Below are 20616 nucleotides of genomic sequence, written 5' to 3'. Positions count from 1 at the left end.
GGTTGGACACAGTCCCACTTGGGGTTCACAATCTTAATCCCAATCTTCCAGATGAGAAACTGAGACCCAGAGAAGTTAAGTGACTTGCCCAAGGTCACACAGGAGGCAAGGGGCAGAGCTAAGATTAGAACCCAGGTCCTCCGACTGCCAGGCCCGTGCTCTATCCACTAGGCCATCCTGCTTTTTAATAAAAATTTATTTATTTATTTGTTTGTTTATTTATTTATTTATTTATTTATTTATTTTACTTGTACATATCTATTCTATTTATTTTATCTTGTTAGTATGTTTGGTTTTGTTCTGTGTCTCCCCCTTTTAGACTGTGAGCCCACTGTTGCGTAGGGACTGTCTCTATATGTTGCCAACTTGTACTTCCCAAGTGCTTAGTACAGTGCTCTGCACACAGTAAGCGCTCAATAAATATGATTGATGATGATGATGATGATAAAACGATGGCAAAACCTAACTGGTTTCTGCATTCATAGACTCCTCCACCCATCCATGCTCTTCCTTTACCTTCCCAATGCACTTCATCCTTTCTCATTTACTTAGTTCTTCCTAATTTACTGCCCTTTGATTCCTTGGTTTGGCTCCCTTCTTCTCCTTCCTAGAGTAGGGAGGGTTAAAAGTCAATTGTCTTTTTGGGTTGCCTTGGATGTTGGGTTGAACATTGTCTGTTTCATTTAAACAACTTTTTATTCAAACCTAAACTTGAGGGAGAGGGTGCACCAATCTAGAGATATGCAATGACACCTCAGTATGATAACTGAGGTTCCCACTGATACAGCAAAGTTGCTTTTGATTAATGTTGATTCGGCTGGGAAGAGTTATGGTGCGACATGAAAGGGTTCATTTTCCTTTTATTTAATGCATATAATTTTTGCTAGGCATTGTGGATGACTAGTTTTTTGGATGCACCTGTTCTTTGCTGTGAAACATTTGTGCCACAAATCCTTAAGAAGAATTTTATGGTAATGCTGACCTTTTCTTTCCTTGAAGAGAACTTATTAAAAATTCACATCCTGCTGTGTTCATTGTAAATTCACTAAGCAGATAAAGGACATTCCAAGACTTGTGGCCATTTAGGAAAACAGAACAACTAGTTCCGTCTTTCATATTTTTTTTGGAAATTTCACAATAATACTCCTGTCACTTCTTCTAAACCAGACTAGATATATTTGTCATCTTTTTCAACTTTCTCTTCATCAAAGACTTTAAATGACTTAATATATTCAATGGCTGTCGTTATTCGAAGTATACTGTGTTCATCTTAAAATACTTTTGTCTCTGGAAAAAAAGTTCTAATATTTTGAAATATTTTGTCATATATGTATATTGCCATTAGTGTCTGATTATTGAACTCCCGGTGTTTTATCTGTACATCAGGAAATTGTATAAGAAATGAAGTTAATTACGTTTGAATTAGAGAATAGCAGAAATATTAAGGAGGGGGATATTAGTGTATTTATGTATAATGTGCTCCAGTGAATAATTCCTCACAGTTAACCCACTATGGGAATAAATGATTATATTAGTCATGTACACATCTGCTGATGCCTTTAGAAAAGGGTTACATGATCGAGAAATGGATTGTGTTGAGAACTTACTCTGGGCTATGCACTTGGGAAAGTGTACTAGGTTAGAAAAAACCCTCTAGTCTGAAAGGGACTAATAGGCAATCTTAAACTGTTTACCAATAATTGGAGGAAGAGGAAAAACATATTTTACAACTCATAAATACCAATGCGTGGAATAATGAACAAATGAGTAAACAAATGGAGAACATAAATCTATGTAAACATAAGAAGTAATAGTAGCTGCATCAATCAATCACTGGCATATTCAGGGCATTAATCCAGTGCTGAGCACTCTCTTAAATGCTCGGGAGAGTACAAAAGAGTTAGTAGACACAATCCCTTACCCCAAGGATCTTATAATCCAGCAGATACATGTCAGTGTTAAATGTCCATGTTGGGATGAAATTAACTGAGGTGATGGACACGATTTGGAAAGGGACCCCTGGGAAGCCGGCCTTTAATGAGGATTTTGAAGATAGGGAGAATGGTGTAGTGTGGCTGTGCTTTCTTCCTTTCAGGTGTGCTATAGAAACCCAAGGTTTCCTAGCGACCTTTTTTATCTTTTTTTGGCTGATGGCATTTTTTGACTCCAGATACCCACGATGCTAAGATATGAATGAGCAAAGGATGCCTAGCAGCTAAAATAAAGAGAAGAGTCAGCTAGAGGGCTGACCTGCCAGTGCCTGGTGGTTCATGCAAGAGTCCATTTTCCCTTCTGGGCCTCATCCATTCAAATGCAGGGCTTCCTTTCAAGTAAAGCTAGCATGAATGCTCTTAGTCTTTTTTTAATGCTCAGTTCATCTCTCAAAGCCATAGACTAAGCCTGTGATGTAAACATGGTATCTTCCATGATTTTAGCAGTCATTCAGAATCAATCAATCGTATTTATTGAGCGCTTACTGTGTGCAGAGCACTGTACTAAGCGCTTGGGAAGTACAAGTTGGCAACATATAGAGACAGTCCCTACCCAACCGTGAGCTCACAGTCTAGAAGGGGGAGACAGAGAACAAAACCAAACATATGAACAAAATAAAATAAATAGAATAGATATGTACAAGTAAAATAAATTAATAAATTCAGAAGAGTCCAAATCAACCAATAGATTAATGGTATTTATTGAGTGCTGAGTTTGCACATCCCACCCTACTAAGTCCTTGGAAGAGGATCAGATAGTTGGTAGACACAGTCCCAGCTCTCAACAATTTGAATAACACGCGTTTGTGGTACCTGCTTTCTGTTATTGTTACCCCTCATTTAATTGTAAACTTCTTAAGGACAGAGATCAAATATATTCTATTGCACTTTCCAAAGCATTCAGTACAGTACTTGGCACATAATAAGTACTCAGTAAATACCACTGATGGATTGATTGATTGGTAAGACCTTGAATTTCTACCCCAAACTCATCTGAATGCATACTCTAATTTACAGAGATTTAAAGAAATTTTATGTTTACACTGTCTTCTTCAACAAACTCAATCAGTTGTATTTACTGATTACTTATTCTGTGTAAAGCACTGTAATAAGTGGTTGGGAGAATACAGTAGAGTTAGTAGATTCAGGCCCTGCCCTCAAAGTCCTTAAATCTAGCCAGGGAAACAGAGAGTAAAATAAACTCTTTAAGAATAGTAGAAATATTCACTGAGTGCTCAATGGTTGCAATACACTGAACTAGGTGCTTGGGAAATACATGCGAAACACAAGAAACATGTTCCTTCCTTATACTCTGTGGGTAAATGAGTGGCTAATAAGGTAAATCAGGGTTCAACCAGCAATAGTAGCAGCATGAATGATTCTTCACACAGAACCAGGTTTTGGATGGATTGCAGATTAAAATAACTATACTTTTTTATTTCCACATAGGATGGGAAACAGCATGGCCTCATGGAAAGGCCATGGCCCTGGGAGTCAGAGAACCTCTCTTTTAAACCCAGATCTGGCACTTTCCTACTGTGTGACCTTGGGCAGGTCACTTAACTTTTCTGTGCCTCAGGTTCCTCAACTGTAAAAGGGTGATTCAACACCCACTCTCTTTCCACTTAGACTATGAGCCACATGTGGGACAGGGACTGTGTCTGACCTGATGTATTTGTATGTATCCCAGCCAGTACTTAGAACAGTGCAGACACATAGTAAGTGCTTAATAAATGCCATAGTCATCACTGTATGATTTTTAAGGTACCTCTAGCTCCTTTTTGTTGTGGAAGTGGTTTATTGTAGAATCTGCTCTGTTGTTGTGTTTTACTTTTATGCCTTATCACCCTCACCCACAGTGTGTCCTCCTAAAACCCAAATGGGACAAAAGACCACTGACTAGACTAGACTAGACTGTCTAGTCTAGACTGTGTCTTCTAGACTGTGAGTCCGTTGTTGGGTAGGGACCGTCTCTGTATGTTACCGACTTGTACTTCTAGACTTGTACTTGTCTTCTCGACTGTGAGCCCGCTGTTGGGTGTGGACCATCTCTATATGTTGCCAACTTGTACTTCTCAAGCGCTTAGTACAGTGCTCTGCACACAGTAAACGCTCAATAAATACGATTGAATGAATGTACTTCCCAAGCGCTTAGTACAGTGCTCTGCACCCAGTAAGCGCTCAATAAATACAATTGAATGAATGAATTAATAAATAAATATGATCGAATGAATGAACTAAACTTCCCCTCTAGACTGCAAGTTCACTGTGGGTAGGGAACGTGTCTACCAACTCTGCTCTATTTAACTGTCCCATGTGCTTTATACAGTGTTCTGCATACAGTAAGCACTCATTGGATGTGATTGGTTGATTGAATTCTTCTCATGGAAAAGGTGGCCAAGCCCCACTTTTGCCATGTCAAAGCCCTCCTCAAATTCCATCTCCTTCACCATTCCCAAACCCCCAGTTTTATCACCCAACAGTCTCATCTTGCATTTTTTATGTTCTTTCCAGTTCTTGTGTGTGGATGTACATGCATTCGATGCTACATTCAATTATTTATTCTGTTTACTGTAAATATGCCCGTGTCTATCTTCCCCATTAGAAACAATGTACCCAGTGGGTGGGATTTCCACACAATCTCGTCAACTGCGAGAAACAACAATCTTTCATGCATTCATTCATTCAATCATATTTATTGAGTGCATACTCTGTGCAGAGCACTGTACTAAGTGCTTGGAAAGTACAATTCAGCAACAAATAGACACAGTCTCTGCCCACAGTGGGCTCAAAGTCTAGAAGAGGGGGTGGCGGGGGGACAGACATCAAAACAAGTAAACAGGCATCATTAGCATCAGTATTAATAAATAGAATTATAGATATATACACTTCATTAATAAAATAAATAGAATTATAAATATGTGCATATATATACACAAGTGCCGTGGGGTGGGGAAGGGGTTAGAGCGGAAGGAGGGAGTGGGGGCAATGCCCTATCTCATTATAACTGTTCCCAGCCAATTCTCAGCCATGTTATCATAACTATGATCCTTGATACAAATTGCTTGATGAAAGCCCACTTTAGAGAAGAAATCAGTTTCCTTCATTCATTTGAGAGAAATTTAATATTTTCACTTGATGATAGATATCTTCCCTCTAGAATTGTCTTCATTCCAAACCCAATCTCACCACCTTTGAAACAAAAGTTAGAAGACTTGCAAATGCTCAAATGCCTAACTGGATGATATCGGATAAAAAAATTCCCAACATATGAGTTGGAAAATGTACTCCTGCATAGTGTGCTTGTTTTACAAGCATAATATCAGGTCATCCATTATGACCACAAATAACTTTTTTCTATGTTTGTGGGTTCTGGCATGTAGCCAAATATTTATTCATCTTTGTGTGGTCTAGGTTATTTATTCATTTCAAGTTATTGTGGTTGAATTTTAAAGATTATTTAAGTTTCTATCCTGTGCTCTCCAGTGCCGGTTTACCTCTCTAGCAGTATGTTGCCTTTGCAGTCCAACCCATTTGTAAATTTATATTGCCCTCTGTAGCCCCACCACCTGATCACTGAAAAAGCATCAATTTTAGGATGTCAATCTAGAGGGATATGCCTTGGATACCAGTGTAGCATTGCACCAGTGAAAATAATCAATCAATCAATCAGTCAGTGGTGTTTATTGAGTTCTTATTGTGTGCACAGCACTGTAGTTAAGTCGGAGGGAGAGTGTAATGTAGCAGTGTTGGTAGACACAAATTCCCTGCCCACAACAAGTTCACAGTCTCTGGGGGAACACAATAATCCTTTTAGGGGACCTTCCAGTCACTCAACTGTGTTTGGGATACTACTACTGCTACTACTACTAATGGTATTCAAGTGCTTACAATATGCCAGGCACTATGCTGACTGCTGGGATAGGTAGATACCAGCTAATCAGGTTGGACACAGTCCCTGTCCTCATGGGGCTCATAGTCTTATTCCCCATTTTACAGATGAAGTAACTGAGGCACAGAGAAGTGAGGCGACTTGCCCAAGGTCACACAGCAGCTACGACTCACTTCCTCAGGTTCATAATTGGCATATTAGGTTGTTTGGAATGGAAAATATATGATCCTTTTAACTTCTCCGGGATCTACCAGATCTGTTATTCAGCTGTGGAAGGTAATTAGAATTGCAGAGTTGGTTCTTCAAAATACTGTATAGCTTCTTATGTTGTGGACAGGGAATGTGTCTATTTATTGTTGTATTGTGCTCTCCCAAGTGCTTAGTACTAAGCCCTGTACTAAGCACAGTGCTCTGCACAAAGTAAGCACTCAATAAGTGCAACTGAATGACAATATAATCACTAAAGCATTCGCTCTTTGAGAGTAGGGATAGTGTCTACTACAATAATAATAATAGTGAACAATAATAATAATAATAATAATGATAGTGGTATTAAGGATACTACTACATGCCAAACAGTCTAATAAATGCTGGGACAGATACATTATGATCAAGTTGGACACTTTCTGTCCAACATGAGGCTCCCAGTCTAAACAGAAGGGAGAACACATATTTGATCCCCATTTTATAGATAAGGAAACTGAGGTTTAGAAAAGTTAAGTCTCTTGCTTGTTGTCATATAGCAGGAAAGTGGTGCAGCTGAGATCAGAACCCAGGTTTATTAACTCTATTGGTTGATTATCATTCAGTAATATTTTAGATGACTGCCAATTGACCATTCAGTCATTTGTTCTGTTTTAGGGAGACTTCCACATTGCATCAGTAATTCACAAGCCTGGCTCTTTGACAATTTTTAGAAGAGATACATCAAAAAGAGAGCTCTTTTCCTGGCTTCGATGAAATCTAGCTCTCTTATGACTTCACTGATGGCTAATTCATCAGACTAATATCCTAGCATTGAAGTCCTCAGGATCTGAAGATTTGACTACCCCCAATTTATGAAAGTAATCTCTCCTCAATTCCTTTCTTATTTCATTTCCACTTCCTGCCCTCCCATTCTAGATGTCTGCACTTCTTATCAGATCATAGCTGACCTTTTTGAAAGACTTGGTGAGAACACACATTACAAGCTTCTGTTATTAGCTTGGGCTTCTCTCTTAATAAAGGAATGACATTTTCCTCTGTACTCTGCTGATGTATTTAAGTAATAATCTTCTGTTTCCTTTTATGTTTCTTGAGAACTGTATCACTTCCTTACCATGGCTTTTTTCTGACCATAACCATTTGTCATAAAATAAATCAGTTTTTTAATGTCAAGATGAAATTCATACCACTCTACAATTAATACAGCAGTGTTTGTGAAGCTATTGAGCTATAAATGGTTCGAATGGCTCAAATGGTCATGGGTTTGAATCCCAACTCTGCCACATGTCTGCTGTGTGACCTTGAGCAAGTCATTTAACTTCTCTGAGCCTCAGTTACCTCATCTGTAAAAAGGGGATTAAGACTGTGAGCCCCACGTGGGACAACCTGATCTCCTTGTATCCCCCCAAGCGCTTAGAACAGTGCTTTGCACATAGTAAGCACTGAACAAATGCCATCATCATCATCATCAAATCTTTGTCATGAATTAGAGGGGGACAGATTTATTATTGTCAGTATTTTGATAACCAAAGTCCAATGGGTTCCTTTCGAGAATCAGTTGTCTAGATACTATATTACATAGATAGTTTTAATATTCCAAATTAGCCCTTGCCATGAGAGCCTATCTATTTGCATGGGCACAGCTGAACTGAAGAAAAGGAACTCCTTAGATTTCAGCAGGCAAGGCTGGGCATCGAACAGAAAACGCTTTGTTAAATTGCACAATTGCTTAAAATGTTGTGCACCGCTCAGCAAGATAACAAGAGGCGGAGTAGAAGGAAATGCTTCTATTGATACATAAATATTATAACAAATCTGCATGATATGTTGTATGTATACTATAACATATATATGTATAGCAGCCCTTTATTTAAATTCACTCACGCAGGATGTGCTTTGGATGATTCTCAACTCCTCTGGGTAAATGATTAAAGCAATATAACACTTTAGATTAAACCTCTGAGTCCCACACATTTTAATTTTGTGAAAAATACACTCTTAGAAATAATACTATAAGACCAAACCTCTGAGCATGGATTCTTAAGGTTCCAAACAAATCAAACCTCAACCCTACGTGTAAGTAGCCTAAACCGAAAATGATAAAACAAGGCAATAATGGAGATGAAAACTGAAACCGGAATTGCATAATGCCACCCGGCATTTGAGCTTCGTCTCTTGCCCAAGCCTCCACGGTGTGGTTCCAGTTGGCTGTGATCAGCTTTCGTGAAATTGCGTCACTGTTGAGTGACTCTTTTGTGTGGATTTAACATGTGTTGCTGAAAATCATAATTTCCAATGCAGCTCATCCTCTCCTAGTGGGGTACGTATGGCAAATTGATTTCCAGTGTGAATCCATGGAAAATAGCATTTATTACCAAAATGTCCAGTGTTTTCTGATAGTGCACAAATGCAAAGCAACTTGGGATTTCATAGTTTTGATGTTTCTGTTGGAGAAACTAGGCGAGATAGTGGTTGATCAATCAATAGTAATTGTGGGCAGTGAGTGTGCCTGTTCTATTATTGTATGGCACTCTCCCAAATGTTTAGTACAGTTCTCTGTACACAGTAAGTGCTCAAAAAATGATTGATTGATTAGTATTCATTGAGTGCTTTCTGTGTGGGGGGCAATGCACTAAGCTCTCTTCTTGGAGAAGCAGCGTGGCTCAGTCGAAAGAGCCCGGGCTTTGGAGTCAGAGGTCATGGGTTCAAATCCCGGCTCCACCACTTGTCAGCTGTGTGACTTTGGGCAAGTCACTTCACTTCTCTGGGCCTCAGTTACCTCATCTGTAAAATGGGGATGAAGACTGTGAGCCCCCCATGGGACAACCTGATCACCTTTTAACCTCCCTAACACTTAGAACAGTGCTTTGCACACAGTAAGTGCTTAACAAATGCTATCATTATTATTATACTTAGTAATACTTAGTAGTATTAAGTGATTTGTGCTTTAGTATCTTTTATTTTCTTGAGCCACGCATCTCTGTTGGAATCTCCCGTTAAGAATGACAGATAAACCTTGGTTCATCCACCCAGTGATAAAAGCTAATCACACAAGCCTGTCATTGTGTGAAGGTCTGCTCAATTCTGTCATAACCTAGAGTGTTTCCCCAGTTATTCTGACCCTCACAATTGCTTCAGAGCCTTTATACTCCACTTTTAGATGTGTACAAAGTATGGCACAGCCTCTAAGCTGGGGAACAAGACAGGATTTTGTAAATGTAGTTATGCCCCCACAGATAGCTCTCTTTGATTATCATTTCCAAGGCTGTTGTCTTCCGGAAGCTTGGTCTGTTACGATGTTCTTGCCAATTCCCCAGGGCTGTGATAGGTAGGCTGGGAAACTGGAGCAAGTCAAATCTGAGAGGAAATTCTAGCTTCCAACAGAGCACGTGCTCCGCTGTACCTTAATGAGTCAATCAGTCATTCAGCCATATTTATTGCATGCTTATGATGTGCAGAGCACTGCGCTAAGCACTTGGGAGAGCATAATGGAGTTGATAGATGTGTTATAGTCTTATAAGCTTATAGTCTAGATTGGAAGACAGACATTAATATGAATGTCAATCACAGATGTGTACGTGAATGCCGTGGGGCTGAGAGGGTTGAATGACGGTTGCAAATCCAAGTGACTCAAGGGAGAGGGAGTAGGGGAAACAAGGATGTAGTTTCGGGAGGCCTTTTGAAGGAGCAGTGATTTAAATAAGGCTCTGAAGTTGGGGAGAGTGGTGGTCTTTTAGATATGAAGGGGGAGGGAGTTCCAGGCCAGAGGCAGGATGTAGGTGAGGGCTTGGCAGCAAATTAGACAAGACTGCGGTACATTGAGTAGGTTGTCATTAGAGGAGTGAATGGATTGGCTGGGCTGAAATAGGAAATCAGGGATGTAAGGTATGAGGGGGTCAGGTGATTTAGTGCTTTAAAGCCTAAGATAAGTTAGTTTAGTTCTACCTGCCAACTACCAGAGATATTGTGTTCAAATGAATTTACAAGCATTTCCTTCAATTACAGCAGTTAGACTGTTTTTCTGCTTATAACTAATAGGATTTCAATTAAGAGCAAATAACTGAATGTTGAAGAGTTTATTTTGGAAATATGGATCTGTACGCTGAGGTATTTCTTGAAAAAAGGCTAAAAATGTCACCAGTAGACACCAGTGTTCCCTCACCTTAAAATTTGTTCTGTTGTATTCTCATCTAAATTGCAGTCTTGAACTGAACAGAGCCTGAGGGGAAAACAGACCCCAGTGAGGAGTGTCTGGGCTTTCCCAGTCCTGGACTGGATCACTCTGCCTCTGTCTTTCCTGCATTCATGAGGGCAGAAAGAAGCTACAGTGCAGTGGAGTGGATGAAGGCTGATTATAAGCACTTAATACAGTGCTTTGCACACAATAATAGCTCAATAAATATGATTGAATAAATGAATGATTACTCATGATAGTATTTCACATGTCCTTTATGACTACATTAAGCTGTATCTTTTGAAAACACTTTCCTTTACTGTATTAGTAGGGCCTTTTAATCCTCTCCATATAGATTGGCCTTTTCAATCTTCCACTAGTTTTGTGGACTGGGAAATTGAGGCACAAAGCTGAATGTTTGGCCAAACATCACAAACAGAAAACATGAATTCCTAAGCATGGATTAACATTATAATTGTTGCTGCAACTATTTGAGATAAGAAAACAATGCTACAAAATTATTGCTTTTTTTTTTAAAACATGAGCAGGAAACTGTTGATTACATATACACGTTAACGTTACGAATTTATAAATTAAATATAAATTGGGGAAACCTCTGAGGCAGCTGAATATGTGCACTTTCATGCAGCAGGTTTGCTGAGTCAGAATGTGGTTTCTGTCCTTAGTCAACATTTTAAAGTTTCTTGTGAATATGCCATTCTAAACGAGTGGAGTTTGGATCCTATTTCCTATTGATTCATCAGTGATATTTATTGAGTAATTGCTGAGAACTAATTACTGTTCTTTCATTCATTCAATTATATTTATTGAGCACTTATTGTGTGCAGAGGACTACGCTAAGCACTTGGGAAAGGGCAGTACAGCAATTGAGAGACACAATCCATAACCAACTCACAGTCTAGAGGAGGGGAGACATATATCAGTACATGTAGACAGACATTAAGACATCTATACAAATAAACAGGCATCTGTTCTGTAGGGAAGCAGCAAGGCCTAGTGGAAAGACTGTGGGCCTGCGAGTCAGAGGACCTGGGTTCTAATCCCACCTCTGCCCCTTGTTTGCTGAGTGATCTTGGGTAAGTCACTTCTCTGTGCCTCAGTTTCCTCATCTCTAAAGTAGGGATTACGTTTACTCCCTGTTACTTAAACTGTTATCCTCATGTAGGACAGGGACTGTGTACAGCTTGATTATCTTGTACCTACCCTAATGCTTAGTACTCTGCTTGGCACATAGCACTTAAAAATACCTTGATTAAATATCATAATTACACGCGGGAGAGTAGAGCAGAAACGAGGCACATGTTCCCCACCATTGAGGGGCTTTCACTCTAATGGGGAAGGCAGGCAGATAAGAATTATTGACAAATAGTTGGAATAGGAAGAAGACAAGGCACTAAACTGCAGTAATATGGTTGTGTCTGAATCCTCTTTTGGATAGCTCTGAGTATCTGAGTCACCGTGTCCCAGTGGCACTGGTGACCTCAACCAATATAATGGATATAGTGATGATGATGAAAGTGTTTGGTAAGTATGATTTATTTATTGATTGATTGACTGGCAAGACCAGTGTGCCTCTGGGAGTCTTTGAGATGAGACTGAACAATAATCCCACTCCTACAATCAAGGAGTTGCATGAAGCAATGTGGTGGATTTATCAGAGGTAGGGAAGCGAGGCAAGAAAAAAGTAATAAAAGTGTAAGGCATTAGAAAACCAAGAGGCTATTGAATTCTGGCTTAGGTAAACAAAAAATATCAATTTCAATTCTTATATATATTTATCTCCATAACAACAAAACTGTTACGTTGGTGAGATGAGTCACTTCTGATACCTGCCAATTCTCTCTCACTTGGGCTTAATCTTAAGCAGGCTTACAGCTCACTCTTGTGATGAAGAATTTCACTATATGTTTCAATGTGGTATTAAAGTCTCACTCTCAATTTTCTGAAATCTCACTCATTTAAATCGTAAATGCCTGAGAGCACAGAACTATAGCACACAATTTGAGAACTAGAGCCACAGCAATCATAAAATATTACAATAATAACTGTAGTATTTGTTTTTAGCGCTTAAGCACTGTACTAAGCAGTGGGGTAGATACAACATAATCAAGTCCCCCAAGGGGTTCACAGTCTAAGTAGGAGGGAGAACAGGTATAGAATCCCCATTTTGCAAATGAGGGAACTGAGGTACAGAGAAGTTGTTAACTTGCCCAAAGTCACACAGCAGAGAAGTGGCAGATCTGGGTTTAAAATCCAGGTCCTCTGACTCCCAGACACAAGCTCTTTCCAAGAGGCTATGCTGCTTCTACCCAAGAGAACTTGGAGAGACTAGAGAAGCTAAACAAATACAACAAAAAAGAAATGGTGTTTTTGCCATTGACTGTAACCTCGTCACTGGCAGGAAATACGTCTAGCCGCTCTGTTGTATTATACTCTCCCAAGCTGATTACAGTGCTCTGCACATAGTACTCATTAAATATGATTGATTGACTGAAATGAAGGAATCATTCAGTAGGTAAGTAGTGGCTCACACTAAGTGCCTAGCCCTATTAAAGCACTTGGCTTCAATGCTTTCCAGCTGCCCTTTCCATCTTATATAGCAGCATGGGGAAGCAGCATGGCTCAGTGGAAAGAGCACGGGCTTTGGGAGTCTGAGGTCATGGGTTCAAATCTCAGCTCCGCCGCTTGTCAGCTGTGTGACTTTGGGCAAGTCATTTAACTTCTCTGTGCGTCAGTTACGTCATCTGTAAAATGGGGATTAAGATTGTGAACCCCACATAGGACAACCTCATCGCCTTGTATCCTCCCCAGCGCTTAGAACAGTGCTTTGCACATAGTAAGCGCTTAACAAATGCCATCAATAATAATATATAGCAGCTCTCTTCACTCTGCTCTAGCTTGGACTCTTTGCTCTTCCCAAGGTCACCTTCTAAATGTACCACACTCACAATTTTCCCTCTTCTGACTTACGACTCCTGCTGTTTCCCCAGCATGGAAACTCCCTTTTCCTTAAAATTTGCCAAAGCACAACTCTGTACCTCTTTAAAGTCTCCCTCCTCCAGGAGCCCTGATTAATTCAGATCGCAGTCATGTCAGACAAATTCCCACCCGTAGCACTGGTGTACTTTGATTCTGTCCTCAGAACTTGTGAACGTATGTGTATATGTATAATGTATACATATATATTTGTATTTACCCTTGCATGCAGCTATTCATCTGTTTCATCCTAATGTTTGTGCAGTGCTTTATACTTGCTCTTCCTCCAGCTGTCTCTAGCTGCAAATTATTTTTTGTCTGCCCCCTCCATTGGCTTTGTAATTTCCTTGAGGACAGGGAACAGGTTTCTGGCAACTGTGTTACTTTCGCAAGTGATTATTACAGTGCCCAGCACTCAGTAGGTGCTCAGTAGATGCTATGAATTGATCAATTCAACAGCACTGGAGTAGATACAAGTTAATACTAGTTAGAGAAGCAGTGTGGCTCCTTGGCTCAGCTCCTTGGCTCTGAGCCTGAGCTCGGGAGTCTGAGGTCATGGGTTCTAATCGCAGCTCTGCCACTTGTCAGCTGTGTGACTTTGGGCAAGTCACTTCACTTCTCTGAGCCTCAGTTATCTCATCTGTTAAATGGGGATTAAGACTTAGCCCCATGTGGGTCAACTTCATCACCTTGTATCCCCCCAGAACTTAGAACAGTGCTTCGCACATAGTAAGCACTTAACAAATGCCATTATTATTATTATTGATAATAATAATAATAAGGTGGGACAATAGACCCTGGGCTACACAGGGCTCACAGTGTAAGTATGAGGGGGTAGGATTTAATCTTCGTTTTACAGAGGAGGTGACTGTGGCCCAGAGAGGTTAAGTGATTTACCCAAGGTCACACAGCAGACAGGCACATGGCAGAGCTGGGATTAGAACTCAACTCCTCTGATTCCCAAGCTCATTCTCTTTCAAGTAAACCATGCTGCTTCCAAACAATGTAACCCCTAACCCCATCTTCTTCTCTGAAACTTCTAGTGCTGCAGGGACACCTGTACAAGAAAAACAGCTTGGCATAGTAGAAAGATCGCAGCCTTTCGAGCTGTTCTGCCACTTCCCTGTGGTTTGACATGGGGCAGGTCACTTCACTTCTCCAGCCCTGGGTTTCCTCTTTTGTAAAATGGGGATTCAGTACATGGTTTCACTCCCCCTTATACTGTGAGCCCCATGTAGGGCAGGGACTGTGTCCAACCTGATTAACTTGTATCTCCAGTGCTTAGAAAAGTGCTTGACACCTAGTAAGGGATTAGTTATTATTATTGTATTATTATTTTGACAGTGCATAGGTTACCCCCACATCCACCCTGACTCCCTACGCCTGGACCTAACGGAGTTTTGAGAAGCCTTGAGTAGGATGTGTGTTTAACCTGACTGAAGCTGTCCTTGGGACATGGTAGGGAAAGTCCTCATTGGGGTCCCCAAGTGGGAAACAATCCTGGCTTGGGTTTCCTGATTCTTCTTGTAGCAGGCCTCCTGAGACTTCCTCAAACACCCTCAGGCCTCCAGGAGCTACCCACCAGGCTCATGATATTGTCCCCAATCAGAGAGCGTGGAGAGCATCCTGGAGCAGTGGACTCATGGGCTCTGACCCAGCCTCACTAGCCCAAATATCTGTTGTTCTGGCCAAGTAACTTCACCACTCTCCTGTGAGGCCCCAAAAGGTGTTCAAAACTGCGTCCCGGATGCCCAGGCTGTGGGATTCGGACTCCTGAGTCCCACGGGGTTTGGCCCGCAAGGGACCTAGCTGCAAGTGGGGAGGGTAAACTCGAGCCTTGATTTTGCATCTACCCAGTCTCATCATCCTTTTCCCCCCCAATAATCTGTGTGGGCATGCCACATCTGTTACCTTATCAGGACTCTGCATAAAGAAACTGTTCAGTACCATTGATTGGTGTGTGAGCCTTTGTTTGAGTCTAAATAACCTCAGCAAGGTGGAGAATTGAACAGTTAACCAGTTGATGGTGGTCATTTTGGCCACCATATCCCCCTCTAAAATGTAAGCTCCGTGTGAGCAGGGAATGTGTCTGCTTACTGTTATATTGTACTCTCCTAAGCACTTAGCACAGTGCTGTGCACACAATAAGAGCTCGATAAATGCAATTGAATGCATGAATATACTTTGAAAAAAATTACCTGAATAATTCTTCAGTCTTCCCCTTTACCTGGGGATATGGAGACCCAAACAGTGATGAGCCAGGCATTATCACATCTTACTTTTCTCTCTCTCCTTTTATTCGCTAAAAGAACAATAATGTTCCGTCCACAAGTAACAAAATATAATTGAATATATAATTACAAGCTGCCTCAAATTGCAAGCAAGAGAGCTCTGGTAGTAATACAAATTCAGTAATACAATTTCTTTTTTTTAGCTATTTTACATGCAACACATAGGTGAATAATACTGGGAAATGTTTATGAAAGATTAAAAGCTACTTTTTTCTGTATTAAATAAATCTCTTTAGATGTTTTCTTTTTTGCTGTTACCCCTCTATGCTGCCAGATGCCTCTTTTGAATATCTGACTGCAACATTTTTGACAGCTCTTTTCCACTTAAGAAAGGAACTGCCCTAAAGCTTTTGAATTTAAATTGCCCTCAGAATTGTAACTTTTTCAGAGAGACTATCCTTCCAATGTGGGACTAGGAGCCAGGAGATGGCTGTTCGAATCCCTCCCCTGGCCTGCTGTGTGATCTCGGACAAGTGACTTAACCTCTCTGAGCCTTAGTTTGCTCATCCATAAAATGGAAAGAGATACCTTTCCAGTACTATCTCTTCAAATGTGAGCTTCCTATGCTGCAAACCCCAAGTATTTTTTTAATATAACAGCATCATCATCATTATTAATAGTGAAAATTTCTCAAGGCTTCACAAATCCCATTTGTTTGGCAAAATTGGCAGATGGTTTTCCCATTTTAACCATTGCCACATTTCCCCTCCTGACCATAGTAGTGAGTCTTCCCATATATCTATTTTAAGGCATCAGCATCTCCACAAAGAGCTTATTCTCCCTCCTATTTAGATTGGGAGCCTCATTTGAAAGGGGTACCATATATGGCCTGATTAACATGTATTTACCCCAGGGTTTAGAATAGTGCTTGGCACATAGTAAGTGCTTAGCAAACATAATGTTAATAATAGTGGTAATAACAATAAGAAAAACTCATACAGAAAACCAGACAAAAAGGACCAAATCCAATTAGATACTGATTAGAAAAATGAAAGATAGTTCAAGTAAGAGGTAATTGCAAATAAAGAAAACCTTAAAAAAAAAAAAAGAAAGACAAAATGGAAACAACCTTACCGGGAAATGCAATGGTCATAATCTGAGTTGGAAATTTCCTAGGGGGAATCACGTGTCTTCTGGGAGCACCAAAGGCAGGTCAGTCACTGATAACATTTTCCCCTTTACCTATTGCCCTTGTCTTGTCTAGCCAATGCTATCTCTAGCCAGACTGTTGGCTCCTAGATCAGGAACATGTCTTTTAAATTAGATTTTATGTGTGCCTAGAGAATGCCTGGAGGTTAGAAAATAAGTATTGATAATAATCATGATTAGTTTTCCTCGAGGCCTGCCTGGTGACTGTTTGTATACCCTTGCCTAATTCGAAGACCTTTACTGGTTGTTAATCCATGTGACTGATAGAGAAAATGATGAAAAGGATAAAATAGTTTGAAGAAGTAAAGCAATTGAGTCATCCTTTAATTCAAAGATGACACTGCCAAGGGGAGAACTGCATTTCTAATTCTTTCATGTTTTGTCCATGAAAGTGCTGCTTTATTCTACCGCCCTCCCACTCCCCACCACGACTGGGGTGAGCATTATAGTACTAATATTACTAAATAAGGGTTTACTGGGTATAGAGCACTGCACTAGGAACCATGAAAGAATATATAAGTAAAGATTAGACACTGTCCCTTGGCGCGCTTCAGGGGTTCACAAGAAAAGGCACATCCTGGCTGCAGGACATGAACTTGAGTTGTTTTTTCAGTAATGGTGATGGTTTGCCTCAAGCGATCCACAATGTCTCACCAGAAAGCTGGTGAGTAGAACAGCTGTTGCCTGTCGTGACAGAGCGGAATTACTGGTGGTGTTATTATTGCTGTTGTTATTATTATTTTAATATTTTTATTGTTATTATTTGTAGAGCTCCCTACTTCTCCCTTCTATGTAATCTGTGCATGTGAGCTGTATCTTTTAAGCATTTGATATTCACCCCACTCTCAGCCCCACAGCGCTCATGTACAAAGTCATCATTTATTTTACTGTGTAGGTTAGAAGCTTCTGATGGGCAGGAAATGTGTCTGCCAACTCTGTTTCATTGTAATAATAACAATAATAATGGCATTTACAAAGTGCTTACTACGTGCAAAACACTGTTCTAAGTGCTGGGGAGGTTACAGGTGATCAGGTTGTCCCACGGGGGGCTTACAGTCTTAATCCCCATTTTAATAATAATAATAATAATGGCATTTATTAAGCGCTTACTATGTGCAAAGCACTGTTCTAAGTGCTGGGGAGGTTACAAGGTGATCAGGTTGTCCCGCGGGGGGGCTCACAGTCTTAATCCCCATTTTACAGATGAGGGAACTGAGGCACAGAGAAGTGAAGTGACTTGCCCAAAGTCACACTTCTGACAGGTGGTGAAGCTGGGATTTGAACCCATGACCTCTGACTCCAGTACCCGGGCTCTTTCCACTGAGCCACACTGCTTCTTTCTCAAGTACTTAGGGTAGTGCTCTTCACACAGTAGGCACTTAATGAATACCCCGGGTTGATTTGTTAAGCACTGTTATAGGCAATTGCCTAGATCTAAGTTAATTAGCTCAGTCACAAAGGGTGGTGGTAGGAGTTCGATCAAAGCAATCCTATTCATTGAGTGCTGACTCTGTGCAGAGCACTGTACGAATCCCTTGGGAGAGCATGCTATACAGAATTGGTAGACACCTTCCCTGCACAGATGTACATATCTGTAATTATATTAATGTCTGTCTCCTCCCCTAGACTGTAAACTCATTGTGGATAGGGAATGTGAATGTGTCTGTTTATTGTTATATTGTACTCTCCCAAGTGCTTAGGACAATGCTGTACACACAGTAAGCATTTAATAAATACCATGGACTGACTGACAATGAGCTTAAAGTCTAGAAGGAAGACTTCGACAGCAATAGACATTACTTTGCCTTCACCCTTTTTTGCCATCATTGAGTAGTAAGTGTACTCCCCCAGTCTTGGCAAGGGATGGGGAGGGAGGTCTTTTCTATTTCTTTGTGAAAACCAGGGCCAATGACAAAAAACAAAACTCAAAAAGCAACAACAGCAAGTACCACAAAAACCCCACAATTCTCCTTCCCCTATTTAGACAGGCCAGAGCTGGAAAACATCAGGAGCATCAGAGCAGGGCACATGCCAGCAAATGTGGTTATTGCTCCCAGCAGGCATCTATTTGCATTGACAGTCTTATTACAAACATCCTTATTTCATATAGATCCAGTCCAATCTCATTTTTCCTTGCGCTGCAATTCAATGGAATGATTTCCATGATTCGCTTGTGTTGAGAAAAAAAATGAAAAAAACAATGTTTTACTCCTATCTTGCTGTTACAATTCATACATGCAGTTCTCTTTTAAATAGTGATTTGCTGGGCTGCTCCTATTCGGGCCAGTTCAGAATTGGAGAACTCCATGATGAATGTAATTGTCCCCAGGGAGAAACTATAGTATTTCAGTGATTAAAGTTGATTGGATGTAGCAAAGGAAAATGAAGCACTGAGAAAAGTCATGTTTGGTTGAAGAGTGAGGAAAAGACATTAAGGTGTTTTTTTTTTTCTTCACAAAAAAATGATTTCTGGGATTTTCACATGAATTTCATTGAATTTCATGAATCGTATACCTTTCTTAGACTCTGAGCCCCATGCAGGGCCTGATTATATTGTGTATACACCAGTACTTAATACTGCGCTTGGCATATAGTAAGCACTTAAACAGATAAGAGGCAGTGTTGCCTAATGGCTAGAGCATGGGCCCGGGAGTCAGAAGGACCTGGGTTCTAATCCCAGCTCCCACTCATCTGCTCTGTGACCTTGGGAAAGTTACTTAACTTCTCTGCGCCTCAATTCCCTCATCTGTAAAATGGGGAACAAGATTGTTAGCCCTGTGGGAGACACGCACTGTGTCAAACCCAATTATCTTGCATCTACCCCATACTTAGAAGAGTGTCTGGCACATAATAAGTGCTCACCATGTACCACAATTACTACTATTATTAATTGTACTGATGAAGGTTAATAGAGTGCATCAGGAAAATTGTGATTGGGATTTTTAAAGATTTTTTTAAACACAATATTCAATTAGCCCTCTTGGCACCCTAATAATAAATGTAATTTTCATTTAAAAATCTGCCAAAAACCATGTTAATTATCCTGCAGAATCAGAGTAGCAATGGATCAATCAATAGTAATTACTGAGCATGTTCTCTGGACAGAGTCCTAGGCTATGCCCTTGGAAGATTCCAGCTGAGAGAAATGGTCCCTACCCTCCAAGACTTTTACAATATCAAGTCAAATAACTGATATTTACCTAGTGTCTTCCATGTACAGAGCATTATACTAAGTGTTCAAGGGTACAACAATCAAAAGATACATTCTCTGCCTTGAGCTTATGACAATGGGCTTAGTGTATAAAAGCTAAGGGAGAAACATTCATTCAATTTATTCAGTTATATTTATTGAGCACTTACTGTGTTCAGAGCACTGCACTAAGAGCTTGGGAGAGTACAGTACGATAATAAACAGACACATTCCCTTAGCACAGTGAGCTTACAGTCTAAAGTGAGGAAGGCAGACTTTACATAAATACATTACAGATAAGCCCCCCTATGTGTTTGTTTGATGTTGTATTCCCCCAAGACCTCACTATATGCTTTGCACACAGTAAGTGATAAATAAATATTACTGAAGGACGTGATATGGGCTTGGGGCCATGGAAGAGCAAAGGGAGCAAGTCAGGTGACACAGAAGGGAGTGGGCAATGAGGAAAGCGGGGCTTAGTCAGGTAAGACCTCTTGGAGGAGATGTGTCTTCAGGAAGACGGGGGAAGAGTAATTGTCTGTTGGATTGGAAGAGGAAGGGCGTTCCAAGTCTGAGGCAGGATATGGGCAAGAGGTCAGCGGTGAGGTAGACAAGACTGAGGCACAGTGAGAAGGTTAGCATTGGAGGAGCAAATTGTGCGGCCTGGTTGTAGAAGAAGAATAGCGAGGTAAGGTAGGAGGGGACAAGGTGATTGAGTGCTTTAAACC

At 40.5% G+C, this 20616-nt stretch overlaps 1 protein-coding gene across 1 annotated transcript in view; it reads right to left on the bottom strand.

The window, feature by feature from the left end:
* Positions 1–20616, bottom strand: part of CDH10 (cadherin 10) — a 98230-nt gene that overhangs the window by 30709 nt on the left and 46905 nt on the right. The gene's annotated exons all lie outside the window — the stretch shown is intronic.

Source organism: Tachyglossus aculeatus, chromosome X3 (genome assembly GCF_015852505.1).
Source record: "Tachyglossus aculeatus isolate mTacAcu1 chromosome X3, mTacAcu1.pri, whole genome shotgun sequence".
Classification (NCBI taxonomy): Eukaryota; Metazoa; Chordata; class Mammalia; order Monotremata; family Tachyglossidae; genus Tachyglossus; species Tachyglossus aculeatus.
This window is presented reverse-complemented; position numbering and strand designations above follow the sequence as displayed.